Genomic DNA, 15,712 nt, shown 5'->3' on the forward strand with positions numbered 1-15,712 from the left:
CTAGCATTATCACAGTCTCACTACATTGAAAAGGTATTTGACAAATTCAAGTATTTGGATTTCAAAATTGCCAAGACTCTAATTGACGTGAGTTATGCACTTCAAAAGAATGAAGGTGAAAGTGACTCATAACTGGACTATGCAAGAGTATTGGAAAGTTTGATGTATATCATGAATTGTACGCGACCAGATATAGCATGTGCTATTAGCAAACTGAGTCAGTTTACAAGTAATCTCAATCAAATACATTGGATGACGATGAAACAAGTTTTGGGGTATCTGAAACATACCCAAAATTATGCTTTGCATTATAACAAATATCCCTCCGTGATCGAGGAATATAGTGATGCAAATTGGATCACCAGATCAGCTAAAGTTAAATCCACGAGTGGATATGTTTTCACAATTGGGGGTGGAGCAGTGTCTTGGAAATCATCCAAACAAACGTGCATCGTCCGTTCTACAGTGGAATCTGAATTCATAGCTTTAGATAAAGCCGGTGAAGAAGTTGAATGGCTCTGGAATTTCTTGGAAGATATTCCATTTTGGCCCAAACCTTTGGCACCTATTTGTATATATTGTGATAGTTAAGCGACAATAGGCAGGGCAAGGAGTGTTATGTATAACGGAAAATCTTGTCATATACGACAGAGACACAATACCGTTAGTCAACTACTCTCTAGTGGTGTTATCACGATTGAATACGTAAAGTCAAGAGATAACGTGTCTACTTACAAAAGGCCTATCTAGAGAAACAGTTAAAAGATCATCAAACGGAATGGGGTTAAGGTCTAGGACAAGTCATCATGGCGGTAGCTCTACCTAGCAGACTGGAGATCCCACGAGCTAGGTTCAAAGAGATCAAACAAAGTTATGAATGACGGTTCAACATTGTTGAGAAAATCCACCCATTCTCGTGATGAAGACAATGTTCATAAATTGAGGTAAAACATTACAGCTTTTTGATGAGTCAATAAAGCTTAAAGCTTTTTAATGATTTGCTATGTTTGGCAGGATATGACCAGATAATGTGTCTATAGGATTACACGTTTAGAAATCACCTATGTGAGTGTGAAGTGTAAGCCGCTTCAAGGGTAATGAAAGTAAAGGCCCATTCTCTAAGCACTCATAAAACCAGGCAATGTTCATCGCTGAAACGAACACAACCGTAAGAACCATAGATGGTTAAGGATTGATTGTGTGGCTTATGTTGTCTAGGTATACAACAAAGCTCGACGGTTCAAAGATATCAAATCTACCGATTGACCGAGTATATCCGATATAAGTTCACTACGGAAAGTTCAAAGGGAAACCTACTTATCCAGATGCAATTAATTCTTGCATGTAAAACATATACGCGTCCGTGCATTCCTTTATTTTATAGCCATTCCCCATTCATGTGGGGGATTGTTGGGCTTTTAAGCTTGTGTAGCTTGAAGAGGGTGAATGGGAAATGGAGGAAAAATGAAATATTTGAGTTTCCTTCCTTGGCAAAGGGACATTGTCCCATATTGGAGGAAGAAAAGACTTTTGATGGGTATATACACAATTGCTCTTCTTCTAGCTCTTAAAGAGTTAAGAAGAAGGCAAGCCTCGCGCCGTCGTCGTCGCTCGCTCGCTCGGCTCGGCTTCGTCTTCGGCTTCGGATTTGGTCAACGATTGATTGATTAATCTTTTTGGACAAAATTTCTTTCAATTATTTAATTAATTAACGAAAATTCAATCCGGAATAACCCATGACCCACGATCCGGTCCGGTCCATTTTCTTTCCCGGATTATTTGAAATCCGTTTGTTGTTTCCCGCAATATTTCTGTTTCACACCTGTTCCAACAGCTATGGCTGTTTCTGAAAGGTTGCAGAAACAGTGCCAAATGGTCTATAAATATTTCTTGAATCCCAGAATCTTTACTTACGAAAATTTCTGATCTTCTTCTTCTTCTGCACATAAAAATTCCAGTGTGTTTTACAGCCTTCGAGTGGTTCGTTGTTCATCGGCGTTTTTGGTACTAACACTCCGGTGAGTTAAATCGTTCTATCCTGTGAGGATATATTCCAGCACCTCGGATACTTCATGAGGAGAATAATTTCCTTAAGGACACACTGTGTATTCAGTGGGCTCGATTTATTCCTATATATATATAAAAAGTAATCCACTAAAAATATATAAATATTTGACTGTTATTATCGTATAAATTGGACTTTAGTTCTACCTCAATTTTTTTCTCTTGTGAAAAGTAGTCGCTTTAAATCTCCTGGTGGAGCAAAATACACGGGACGCTCGTTTCCTTAAACCACAAGCTTCATTCTGACATATCCCTAAATGTTACTAACTCCTTGAGAAGATCTCCACTATTCCAGGACCTTGTTTTTTTTTATATAAGCATCTTCCATATAAAATTTATTAAAAGTAAAATATTCCTAATTCGGACTAAAACTCGATCGTCTAATTAAGGGTGGAAGAAATTATATTCATCCCGCTTTATTCCTTGGTGGTACTATTCAAGAAACTATACCTATTTGAATGCATGGCTGAGTCAATAAAATCCTGCGTCGTTCAGCACCGCGGGGTTGATGTATTAACATGTTTTGATCTATGGCATACGATTTTTGAAATACAAGAAATTATAAGGATGCTTATTGTAATTAAATTTAAAGCAAAACTCTATCCAATATTCAAAATGATTTATTAGTCTTCTCTATGTTTCAATATACACTCTTTTACTGACTAATTTGGGTTCGCCATGTAGTTCAAGTTGGTCCATTAATCTTTCTGAATTACATCCATTTTGAACTTTAAAAAATACATCACTAACGTGTCAAGTTAGAGGGTGGAGGGAATGCTTATTCTAAGAAATCAACCAACCAATTATACATAATAATAATTTGGTCATGTGGTGGGGGGACAAACTCTTAATCACGTGTGCCCATATGTAGGACGTTATGAGTATGTTTCATTTCATTCCTTGTCCAACCTTAAGGTAACATATGCTCGGTTGGAGAATTACACCATTTCTTTTGTTCTTTATCTTTGCTTAATCAGAAAATTCAGGGCATATATCTATTTTATACTTTCAATTATATAAATAATTTAAATTCCAAAGGTACTACACAGTCCAAGCGGATCGATCCACAATTTTTAAATACGAGTTTCTATAAGTAATTTGAAGTTAATATACAATAATAATTGAATTTACTTATTTCGTAAATTTCTTAGTATATACAGAATTTTGGTAATAACTATTGAATTCAAATGAACCTATATATTGCAAGGTAGATTCGCCTAACGATATTTATCCTAACTCTCCTTAGTCTAAGTACAAATTCTGATTCATTATATCCTCACCTTTTCGTTTTCTTTTTTAATGCAAAATACGTTAACTAATTAATTAGGTCATAGTAAGTTTAATATCAGGGAGTATTCGTGGTGCCAACTCCAAATATAGAGAAGAAAAAATGTTGTGAGGATAAGCTGTCATATCCATAGTGTTTCAGCACCAGCTGTGCTACTCTATACAGCTGGTAAATGCTAAGGTTGTTGCAGCTGGTTGCTTCTTTCCTAGTATACCTATCCGCGTAAAAATAAATCTAAAAGGATCTTATATTAAGGGCACCGGTGTATTAAGTTCCCGCTATATGCGGGGTCCAGGAAAAAGGTCGGACTAGAAGAGTTTATTGTACGAAGCCTTTCCCTGCATCTCTGCAAAAGGATGTTTTCATGGCTCGAACCCGTAACCTTCTGATCACATGACATCAACTTCATGCATTTAAATAAAAAACAACATTCTTATCGAACCTATTGATTCAAAATTTTGAATCAGCTTTTGGTGAAGCTAATTTAGGAAAGAGTCAAGAATTGTAGCTCTCTTTAGACTTGGGTTTGCTCTGAATTAATTCTGAATGTGGTTAGGTGAATATTCAAGATCTTTTTGGAAGTGATCTTGGCCCTCAACTAGAGTCCAGAACTTATTTGTGGTCTTTTTGGACTTAAAATATCGAAATAAGGGGAAAAAAAACTTAGTGACACTGTATTGCTTATCAACATAGTTGGCCCTAAACCTGTATGTTGAAAGCACTTCATGGCATGTGAGCACGGCATGTGGTAGATGGACCATTTCCCACAAGAACACAACCTGCTGGATTCATTTACGGTGTGTATATTATTCATCCGATTTTGATGTATAGCGGTGCGGACTTCAAAAATATTTCGCTCATTGCAATACTATAAATATGAATGCCAATGTGCTCGCATCCTGTATTTCTCAAATCTTTTCATTCGTATTGGCATAAATTAAACACCCATCTGCGTCAATTCCGATGCACCTCTATGCCTTTCAACAAACCTCTCCGCCATCTATTTGAATGACATCCGCACCATGGCAGTAATAACCAATCCACATGCAGACTTCAATAACTCGTTGAAAGACTCCGACATATTTATAGTCAGGGTTCCCCATCGTCTGCCACCATCCGCATGCAATGGCCACTTGTGAAGCTCATGTCGCATCAACCAATGATAATCTCTTTCGTCTTCCTGCCGGATCAATTTCATGCGCCTCCTGAATTTGCACTCCTGGTGATCAGTTGCAGCCATCCACATTAAATCATGCAAGTCCTTGTTGGGATATTTCTTCTGGAAATTGGCCTTCAGGTGCCTCACACAGTAATGGTAGTATGCATACGGTTCCTGCCATTCAGGCAAATGCTCTACAGAAGTTAATATACCCCCATGCCGATCAGATATTAGATAAATACCTGAACGTTGTTTGACAACGTGCTCCTTCAATTGATTCAAAATTAGCGTCCACGTCTCTTGGCTTTCATTGGCACAAATGGCAAAAGCTAGGGGAAATATTTGTCTATTGGCATCTACTGCAACGGCGATCAACAGCTTAATATCATACTTTCCATAGACATGAGTACCGTCTATGGAAATTACCGGACAACAATGCACAAAACCATCAATTGCTGGTTTAAATGCCCAGAACACGTATCTGAATATATATTCCGGTATTCCTGCACTCCGCTCAAGCTTCCATTCAACAAAAGTTCCTGGGTTAAAGTGTTGCAATGCGGCCATGTACCTGGGTAGAGATGCAAATGACTTATCCCAGTCACCATAAATAATTTCAAATGCACGTTTGCGCCCGAGGTGGAGCATGCTCCCTCGTCAAATCAGGTTCGGCATTCTCTTCCTCCTCATCATCACCCTCGTCAGGGAAGAGTGTGTCATCTCCAGACTCATCGACATTGTTGTCATAATCACTATTATCTTCCTGACTCTGCGCAACTGCCAAATCCCGAGTAAATACGTCGTCTACGGGCAACTGAATGAGGACATGACCATCAAATTGCTCGTTTTTACTGCACAAACAACAAAATAATAAGCTACTCAAATTGATGAATACTTTACATATAGCTATATCACTTCACTTACAAGTCGTAATGTGTTGACATTCTATGATGGACATTATCCTGTTGGTGATGACTCCCAGATGGACCACCATGATCCAACACACCAAAACTACGCATATTCCAACCGGGCGTGGGTTCATAACTTGTAAAATTCATATCTGGACGGTACCCTCTGTAGAATATATGAGTGTTAATATAAATTCAATTCAACAAAAATAAACATCGTAACACAAAGAAAAATTGAAGTTTACCAGTCGTCTTGTGGACTATGTAAAGTAGGAGAGAAATTATTTCCTCGCTCCTCATTCGCCCGTGGAGATAAGCTTAGATCCGGCCAAACTCTTTCAACCAGAACCTGTTCGGCTAAAACTGCTCCAGAATAACCACCCGATGATTGAAGGTTATCCCTGCTTTGCGCAACCTCATTATTGCGAACGTCTTCAACCTTCACATACATTTTCAATATTTTTATCAAAATAAATTCCCGGTATTCATCCGGAGTCCCCAAAAAAATCTCAGAATTTCATCATCCTCGATGTTAAACTCAGCGTAACAAGCAACCCTTTGCGGAGTCACAGAATACAGATATCTTCCGGTTATTTTATGATTCACCGAACGTTTGCTCACACTCATTTTATTACATAACAACGATAACGGTCTATCGTTCTCCATTGTAAGTGGCAACTTAACATGACTCTGTGGAGATAAACTATAGCTCAATGAGTTATTCGCCACCACAACCTACCCACCCCCCCCCCACCCACACACACAATATAATAAATCCTTAAGCTTGAGAATTTAACAAGAAGAAAAATTTATCAGGAGTTGAGAATATTTCTGAATAAATTTTTGCAAAATCCTTAACGCCTTTAAATAAGGCAATGCCTGATCCGGGGGGGGGGGGGGTCGAATTTTTTGAAGTAAAACGCTTTTTAAAAGGGCGTTTTACCCATTTGAATTATTGTTATGTCATTTAAGCGCAGAAGAGTTATTGGTGGGCTCACAAAATAGGTAAAGCGTTGTTTGAAAACGCGTTTCACCTTAACGTCCCAAACGGACGTTAAAGTAAAGCGCGGTTTAAAACAACATTTTATATAGTTTGGTCACTAAGTTTTTTTTCCACTTATTTCGGTATTTTGAATCCAAAAAGACCACAATTGGGTTCCGGACTCCCCTCAACTATCCCTTATTGAAGAGGGAGAAATTCAAAAATAGCCAGATTTACAAGTGGTCGTTCAAAAATAGCCCAGTTTCAAAAGTAATCGAAATTTAGCCACTTTTCATGTAAAGATAAATCTGAACGAAAACACTGTTCAAAACCCGGAAAATACGCCAGTATATTATGCTGGAGTTCCAGCATAAGTATACTTGAACTCCAGCATATTATACTGAGTTCCAGGATAAGTATGCTGGAACTCCAACATAATATGATGGAGTTCCAGCATAAGTATACTAGAACTCCAGCATAATATACTGGAGTTCCAGCAAAGTATACGGGTCCAGTATAATATGCTGGAAGTTCATACACAAGTGCTCGAATCTCAGTATATTATGCTGGAACTTTCCGTGTGTTGGAGTTCCAGCATAATATGCTGGAAGTTCATACACAAGTGCACCGAACTTCAGTATATTATGCTGGACCGGTCTCTGTTGCAGCAAAATAGTGCCTATTTTTTATTGACTTGGTAAACGCTGGCTATTTTTGAATGACTAGTCCGAAAACTGGCTAGACCGTATTATTTTTACCATTATTATATTGATAATTAATGAGTAGATGTACGAGAATAGTTGGCATAACATCAATGCGCAGATGTACCAGATCCTTTTACAACTTGGAAGAAAATATATGGGGCAGTGGATTGTTTAGGACAAGCTCTTGACCAATCGAGTCAACATCTTGCTAGTTGCTAGCAAAAAAATGCTGGACCTGCTGCTAATTAAGTTGGAAGATCTTAGTGCCTACCAATTACAACTAATTTAATTACCAAAGCCACCTCTCCCGTGGCTAAACAAGTTCTAGATATAAGAAAAGGTAAGTTGTTAACTAGTCAGAATTTGTATTAGTTCGTCTAAAAGTTAAGCTGAACTACTCAAGAGCCTACTTAACCAAACTTCGAAATATTATATTCCTATAATAGCGGAGAATTTTTGAACTGGCATTTCCTATTACACTAGAATATTCCCTTATGTTAAGGAGAACCAACAATTTTATATATAACACCAAAAAAAAAAAAAAATTATTTTTTCTTATTTGATAGTGTAATTTTTTTCCGTCCCTTCGAGAATATCGGATAAAATTGAAACGATAGAGAGAAGATTTGCATAGCCCATATGCAAGGGTGGTCCAAATTTTTGTTCTATAATAAACAAGGTAAGTAAATCAATGCTAAACCCTAATCACCACGGAAGGTGAAAACCCCGCGATCGTTGGATTAATTAAAAAGATAGTGTAATTTTTTTCAATTGAACCTTCTCCCTTTAGCTCCGGTCTTGTAAAAATATTAAGCAAAAGCAATGATGGCGACAAGAATTTCAGGATTAGAGCATATCATATTGATAAGTAAAATATGCAATTAATGTGTATCAGAACGCGGTCTTCTGAATTAGTTATTTTACTTTGCATGCATATCTTTCCATATCATGCCAACAGCTATCACATTACATATATAACTCGCGCGGTACGATAACTAATTTGGTATGTCAAAAAAAGTAATTACAACATGAACTAGTTCTTAACTGCTTAAATCTAAAGATTCGATTTTAAATGGTAACATGTGAAAGAATTAACAAATTAATGGTCATGCCCAAATACCCGTAAATTTGTTAGTTGAAGCCTTGAAGGGCGTTAAATGCCTCTAGTTTTAAAAAAGAAAAGTTGAAAATTAAAGGAGTCATATCATCTACAAGATACGTGCACATGGAAGGAAGAATGTCTAATTTTGCTGAAGTTGTTTAATGATCCATTAACTGCCAAATAATACACTGCTTAATAGCAATTATAAAGATTCTGTCTCTCAACATCGGTTGTTGATTTTCAAAGGTATAAAATCAGAATGATATTCTTAGATGAATTAATACGTTTTTTGATTTCGCAAATTGTCGCAGTTGTCGCAATTAGTAGATCTGTTGAAAATTTTGTTATCTATACAGAAATCACTATATATTCCATAAGCTGCTTATTATTATACCTGTGTATTAAAATGGATATGTGTGATGACCCGATAGGTCATCTTACGTATTACAATCTAATTCTGTACTTTGAAGCCTTAAACACCTCACCTTACCCCTCCTCGATTTACGTGCGCAGTCCGGATGTCTTTCCGGAAGGCTTTTATGTTAAAAAGTGAGAAAAATATAAAATGTTTGCCTTAAAATCCATTTGAGTTGACTTCGGTCAACGTTTTGAGCAAACGGACCCGGATTCATGTTTTGACGGTCCCGTTGGGTCCGTATTGTGATTTAGGACTTGGGCTTACGTCCGGAATCGGATTCGGAAGTCCCTAGCCCGAGTATCGGACTTTGTTGAAATTTGAAAGTTTAAAAGCTTAATGACTTTGAAAGTTTGACCAATATTTGTCTTTATTGATATCGGGTCCGTATGCAATTTCCACCTTCGGGACCGAGTTGAGCTTGGTTCGAGGTAAGTGGCTTGCCTAACCTTGTGTGGGGGAACTCTCCTTAGGATTTGGTGCTGTTGTGATATGTGAGCGCCGTGTACATGAGGTGACGAGTGCGTACACGGGCTATTTATTGTAAATTCCAATTTTTACTGATTAATAACCTGTTTCACCTTAATTAATTGAATTATACTAGCATGTGTAGTTATCCTGTTTAGCCTAGAATTGCATGTCTACGTGTCTTAAATATTTATCTAAACTTTGTGCAGCCTGCTTAGTGGATTCCTGCTTCTTTCTTGACTTACACTTAGTCTAACTGTAGGATTTCTTGCTGTAACTGTTATTTTCGTTGTTTTGAGCTGCGTATTTTCTTTGGGACTATGGGACGGTATCCCGGGAGATCCCCTGCATATTTACTTTGGGACTACGGGACGGTATCCCCGGAGATCCCCCTGCATATTTACTTTTGGGACTACGAGGCAGTACCTCGGGAGTTCTCCCTATACATTTACTTTTGGGACTACGAGACGGTATTTCGGGAGATCCCCACTATTTATCCTTGTGTGTTGTACTGTTACTTCTCTGTGGATTTTCTTTTTGGTTAAATTCTATTCTTTTATTACATTACAATATTTTCCTTGCCTTAACTATTTTATATACACCTGTAGGCCCAGACCTGACCTTGTCACTACTCGACCGAGGTTAGGCTTGGCACTTACTGGTTCCATTGTGGTGTAGTCATGTTACTCTTCTGCACATATTTTCGTGTGCAGATCCAGGTACCTCCTACCAGCCCCGCTATTAGTCGCGTACTTGCTGCTGCTCCGGAGACTTCAAGGTACATCTGCCCGTGTCCGCAAGTCTCGGAGTCCCCCTCTATCCCTTTTATGCTGTCCCTCCTTTACTTCCTTGTATAGAAATAGTTAGACAAATTCTTTGAAGCTTGTGACTTATGATGTTCCGAGTCTTGGGGGAATTCTGTGTATATTTTGAGAGTTGGCTGTTGCATATGCCAAGAGACATTTCTATCAGCTATTTAATTATCTGTTGTTGTTAGTATGTTGTGATTTATGCTTTCAATTTCACTATACCGCTAATGTTAGGCTTACCTAGTTGTTGAGACTAGGTGCCGTCGCGACCTCTCAAGGAGGGAAGATTGGGTCGTGACAAGTTGGTATCAGAGCTCTAGACATCTGTACTTATCTTCGGGAGGCTATGAAACTGTTAGGAAATTTCACTTTTTTTGATTCCTTGTCGTGCGAAATTGTTGACTTCAAAATTCTAAACTTCTGTCTTCTATTATATCAGAGATGGTGAGGACACGTACATGCGGATCTGATGACCAGGCACCGCACCCCCTGCCAGAGCCGCGAGAGGCCGGGGCTGGGGTAGAGGCCGAGGACGTCTACGTGGTGCAGCCAAAGCACCCGCACGAGCTGCTACAGAGGAGCCACCAGTAGCTCAAGTCGGAGCGCAGGTACCTGAGACGCCTGTTACTACACCCGCTCTTCAGGAGACCCTTGCACAGTTCCTGAGCATGTTCATCACATTGGCTCAGGCTGGATAGATTCCACTATCTCCTGCCACAACTCAGGCCAGGGGAGGAGCACGGACTCCCGCCGCCCGTACCCCAGAGCAGCGGGTTCAGGTCAACCAGGTTCCAGAGATCATACCGATGCAGCCGTCAGCTCCAGTTCAGCCCGAGGCTAAGGCAGTAGCTTCTGAGGAGGAGCAGCTTAGGCTTGAGAGGTACAAGAAGTACCACCCTCCTACTTTCAGTGGATTGGCGATAGATGATGCTTAGGGTTTTCTGGCGGAGTGTCACCGCATACTCCGTATTGTGGGTGTAGTGGAGTCGAGTGGGGTTTCTTTTACTACATTCCAGCTTAGAGAAGCAACCTATCAGTGGTGGCGTGCTTATGAATTGGGTAGTCTGGCTGAGGCAGTTTCACTTACATGGACTCAGTTCTCGGGCATGTTCTTGAGGGAGTATGTTTCTCAGAGTCTCAGATACGCATGGGGCGCGGAGTTTGAGCAGTTGCGCCAGGGTACTATGGCTGTGTCAGAGTATGCAGTTCGCTTAAGTGATTTGGCCCGACATGCACCAGCCTTGGTTGCCACAGTTCGAGAGAGGGTTCGTCGGTTTATTGAGGGACTCCACCCTAGTATCAGGCTTAGCATGGGCCGGGAGTTGGAGATGGATATTTCTTACCAGCAGGTTGTGAGTATTGCTAGGAGGTTGGAGGGTATGCTTGCTCGGGAGAGTGAGGAGAGAGAGGCCAAGAGGTCTCGAGAGTCTGGCACCTATAGTGGTACTCGTGCCCCAGCTGCAGTTCGTCATGGTAGGGGCTATGTGAGTCGCCCTGTTCATTCAGCACTTCTAGTAGCTAGTGGTATTCCGGCTACTCCTAGGCCCCATGAGACTTATTATGCACCGCCAGTGTCTAGTGTACCTCTTGTACGGTGGCTTCCAGTGGTTAGTCCAGCAGACCTGGCCCGAGCCAGCCACAGTAGTCACGCCCTATGAGAGCTTGTTTTGAGTGTGGTGACACTCGCCATGTGGTGAGGGATTGCCCCAGACTTAGAAGGGTGCACCTCTACAGACTTCTCAGGCACCGCGTGCTCCACCGAGTCCTCAGGCTATGATTACGCCACTAGCTACCACTCCACCTTCTCAGCCAGCTCGAGGTGGAGGTCGGGGAGGTAGAGGTCGCCCTAGAGGGGAGTCCAGGCCAATTATTATGCTCTTCCTGCTCGTACTGAGGAAGTTCTTCCGACTCTGTCATTACAGGTATTGTTACTGTCTGTCATAGAGATGCGTCGATCGTATTTGATCAAGGCTCTACTTATTCTATGTGTCCTCTTATTTTGCCCCGTATTTGGGTGTATCTCATAATTCTTTGAGTCCTCCTATTTATGTGTCTACACCCGTGGGAGATTCTTTCTATTGTTGTTGACCGTGTGTATCGGTCGTGTTTGGTTGTTCTTAGTGGTTTTGAGACCAAAGCCAATTTATTATTGCTCAGTATAGTAGATTTTGATATTATCTTGGGCATGGACTGGTTGTCGCCTCATTATGCTATTCTTGATTGTCACTCTAAGACCGTGACGCTGGCTATGCTAGGATTACCGCATTTAGAGGGGAGAGGTACCTTAGATTATACTCCTAGCAGAGTTATTTCATTTCTTACAGCTCAACGAATGACTGAGAAGGGGTGTGACGCGTATCTAGCTTATGTGAGAGTTGTTAGTATTGATACCCCTACAGTTGAGTCAGTTCCAGTAGTGAGAGATTTTCCCGATGTATTTCTAGCTGATCTTCTGGGAATGCCGCCCAATCGGGATATTGAATTCGGTATTGATTTGCACCGGGCACTCAGCCCATCTCTATTCCTCCATATCGTATGGCTCCTCCTCAGTTGAAGGAATTGAAGGAGCAGTTACAGGAATTGCTTGATAAGGGCTTCATTCGGCCCAGTGTGTCACCTTGGGGTGCTCCGGTAATGTTTTTGAAGAAGAAGGATGGTTCTATGCGTATGTGCATTGATTATCGCCAGTGGAGATCCGGAGTTTTCTTGGGTTGATGGGGTATTACCGTCGAGTTGTAGAGGGTTTCTCATCTTTGCGCAGCACCTATGACCAGGTTGACCCAGAAGGGTGCTCCGTTCAAGTGGACAGAGGAGTGTGAGGAGAGCTTTCAAAAGCTCAAGACAGCTTTGACTACAGCCCCAGTAGTCAAAGCTGGGTTCAGGGTCAGGGTCTTATACTGTATATTGTGATGCATCGTGGGTTGGTCTTGGTGCGGTGTTGATGTAGGACCGTAGGGTGATTGCCTATGCGTCCAGACATCTGAAGTTGCATGAAAAGAACTATCCTGTCCACGACGTTGAGTTAGCAGCTATTGTTCATGCCTTGAAGATTTGGCGGCACTATTTGTATGGTGTCCCTTGTGACATCTACATCGATCGCCGGAGTTTGCAGCATCTGTTCAAACAAAAGGATCTTAACTTGCGTCAGTGGAGGTGGTTAGAGCTGCTTAAGGATTATGATATCACTATTCTATACCATCCTGGGAAGCCCAATGTGGTGGCCGATGACTTGAGTCACCGGGCAGAGAGTTTGGAGAGTTTAGCATACCTACCAGTAGCAGAGAGGCCATTGGCATTGGATGTTCAGGCCTTGGCCAACTAGTTTGTTAGTTTAGATATTTTCGAGCTGAGTCGAATGTTAGCTTGTGTGGTTTCTCAGTCTTCCCTTTGTGATCGTATCGGGGAGCGTCAGTATGATGACCCCCATCTACTTGTCCTTAAGGACACGGTTTAGCACGGTGATGCTAAGGAGGTCACTATTGGAGATGATGGTGCATTGAGGATGTAGGGCAGGCTATGTGTGCCCAATTGTAGATGGTTTACATGAGTTGATTCTCCAGGAGGCTTACAGTTCACGATACTCCATTCATCCGGGTGCCGCGAAGATGTATCAGGACTTGAGGCAGCATTATTGGTGGAGGAGGATGAAGAAGGACATAGTAGAATATGTAGCTCGGTGTCTAAACTGCCAACAGGTGAAGTATGAGTATCAACGGCCAGGTGGGTTGCTTCAGAAGTAAGAGATTCCAGAGTGGGAATGGGAGCAGATCACTATGGATTTCATTGTTGGTCTTCCATGGACTCAGCGGAAGTTTGATGCAATTTGGGTGATATTGGATAGGCTGACCAAGTCAGCTCATTTCATTCCTGTGATGACTACTTATTCTTCCGAGCAGCTGACTTGAGTTTATATCCGCGAGATTGTCAGACTTCATGGCATGCCGGTATCTATCATCTCTTACCTGGGTACGCAGTTTACATCACGGTTCTAGAGGGTCGTACATCATGAGTTGGGTACTCGGATGGAGTTGAGCACAACATTTCACCCTCAGACGGACGGACAGTCCGAGCGAACTATTCAGATACTAGAGGATATGCTCCGTGCGTGTGTGATGGAGTTTGGAGGTTCTTAGGATCAGTTCTTTCCATTTGCAGAGTTTTCCTACAATAACAGTTTATCAGTCGAGCATTTAGATGGCATCGTATGAGGCTCTGTATGGTAGGAGGTGTCAGTCTCCAGTGGGTTGGTTTGAGTAGGGCGAGGCTAGGCTATTGGGTACAGACTTGGTTAGGATGCTTTGGAGAAGGTTAAAGTGATTCAGGAGCGACTTCGCACAGCCCAATACAGACAGAGGTGTTATGCGGATCAGAAGGTTTGCGATGTTGCATTCATGGTTGGAGAGTGGGTCTTGCTCCGGGTTTCGCCCATGAAGGGTGTTATGAGGTTCGGGAAGAAGGGCAAGCTGAGCCCCATGTTTATTGGCCCGTTTGAGGTGTTGCTGCATGTTGGGGAGGTTGCTTATGAGATTGCCTTGCCTCCCAGCCTGGCATGAGTCCATCGGTATTCCATGTTTCTATGCTCCGGAAATATCACGACAATCCGTCTCATGTGTTGGATTTCAGCTCAATCCAGTTGGACAAGGATCTATCTTATGTTGAGGAGTCGGTGGCTATTTTGGACATGCATGTTCGAAAGCTGAGTGTCAAAGAACATTGCTTCAGTGAAGTTTCATTGGAGGGGTCAGCTGGTTGAGGAGGCAACTTGGGAGACAGAGCATGATATGCGCAGCCGTTATTCTCATCTTTTCACCACTTCAGGTATGTCTCTATCCTTGTTTGAGGACGAACGATTATTTTAAGAGGGGGAGGATGTAATGACCTCGTCGGTCATTTTGAGAGCAATAGCCCTGATCCTCTATTTACTTCTTTCCCCGTATCTTTTTCTGCTTATGTGACTTGCCGGGAGGTTGTTGTTGTGGTTTCGGAGTGATTTGGGATACTTAGTCCCTAAAACGGAAACTTAAGTATTAGGATTTTGACTGTAGTTGGAACTGTGTGAAGACGACTCCGGAATGGAGTTTCGTCGATTCCTTTAGCTCCGTTGGGCGATTTTGGACTTAGGAACGTGTCCGGATTGTGAATTGGAGGTCTGTAGCTGATTTAGGCTTGAAATGGCAAAAGTTGAATTTTTTGGAGATTTTGACCGGAAGTGGACTTTTCAATATCAGGGTCGAATTCCGATTCTGGAAGTTGGAGTAGTAATGTCAATTGAGACTTGTGTGCAAAATTTGAGGTCAATCGGACGTGATTTGATAGGTTTCGGCATCGGTTGTGGAAATTTGAAGTTTTCAATGTTCTTTAAGTTTGAATTGGAGGGTGATTTGTGTTTTTAGCATTGTTTGGTGTAATCCGAGGGATCGACTAAGTTCGTATCGTGTTTTGGGACTTGTTGGTATGTTTGGTTGAGGTCCCGGGGGCCTCAAATGAGTTTCAGATGCTTAACGGATCGAAATTGGACTGGTTTTCATTGCTGAAGCCTTCAGGCTTCTCGTGTTTTCACACCTACGGTGGGGAGACCACAGGTGCGGGATCGCACGTGCGTGAGGTCAGGCGCAGAAGCAGAAATTGGAGGAGTTGCCAGGGGTCGCAGGTGCGAGGGAAATGCCGCATCTGCAATGCCCGTAGATGCGCTTAAGCATTCGCAGGCGCGGAGAAGACCGTAGAAGCGGACATAGGTCCGCAGGCGCGCACTCGCAGGTGTGGCCCTTTTATTGCAGAAGCGACCCAGTCCCTTTAGTCATTTCTGCACCTGC

This window comes from Nicotiana attenuata, unplaced genomic scaffold, assembly GCF_001879085.1.
Source record: "Nicotiana attenuata strain UT unplaced genomic scaffold, NIATTr2, whole genome shotgun sequence".
In the NCBI taxonomy this organism is placed as follows: Eukaryota; Viridiplantae; Streptophyta; class Magnoliopsida; order Solanales; family Solanaceae; genus Nicotiana; species Nicotiana attenuata.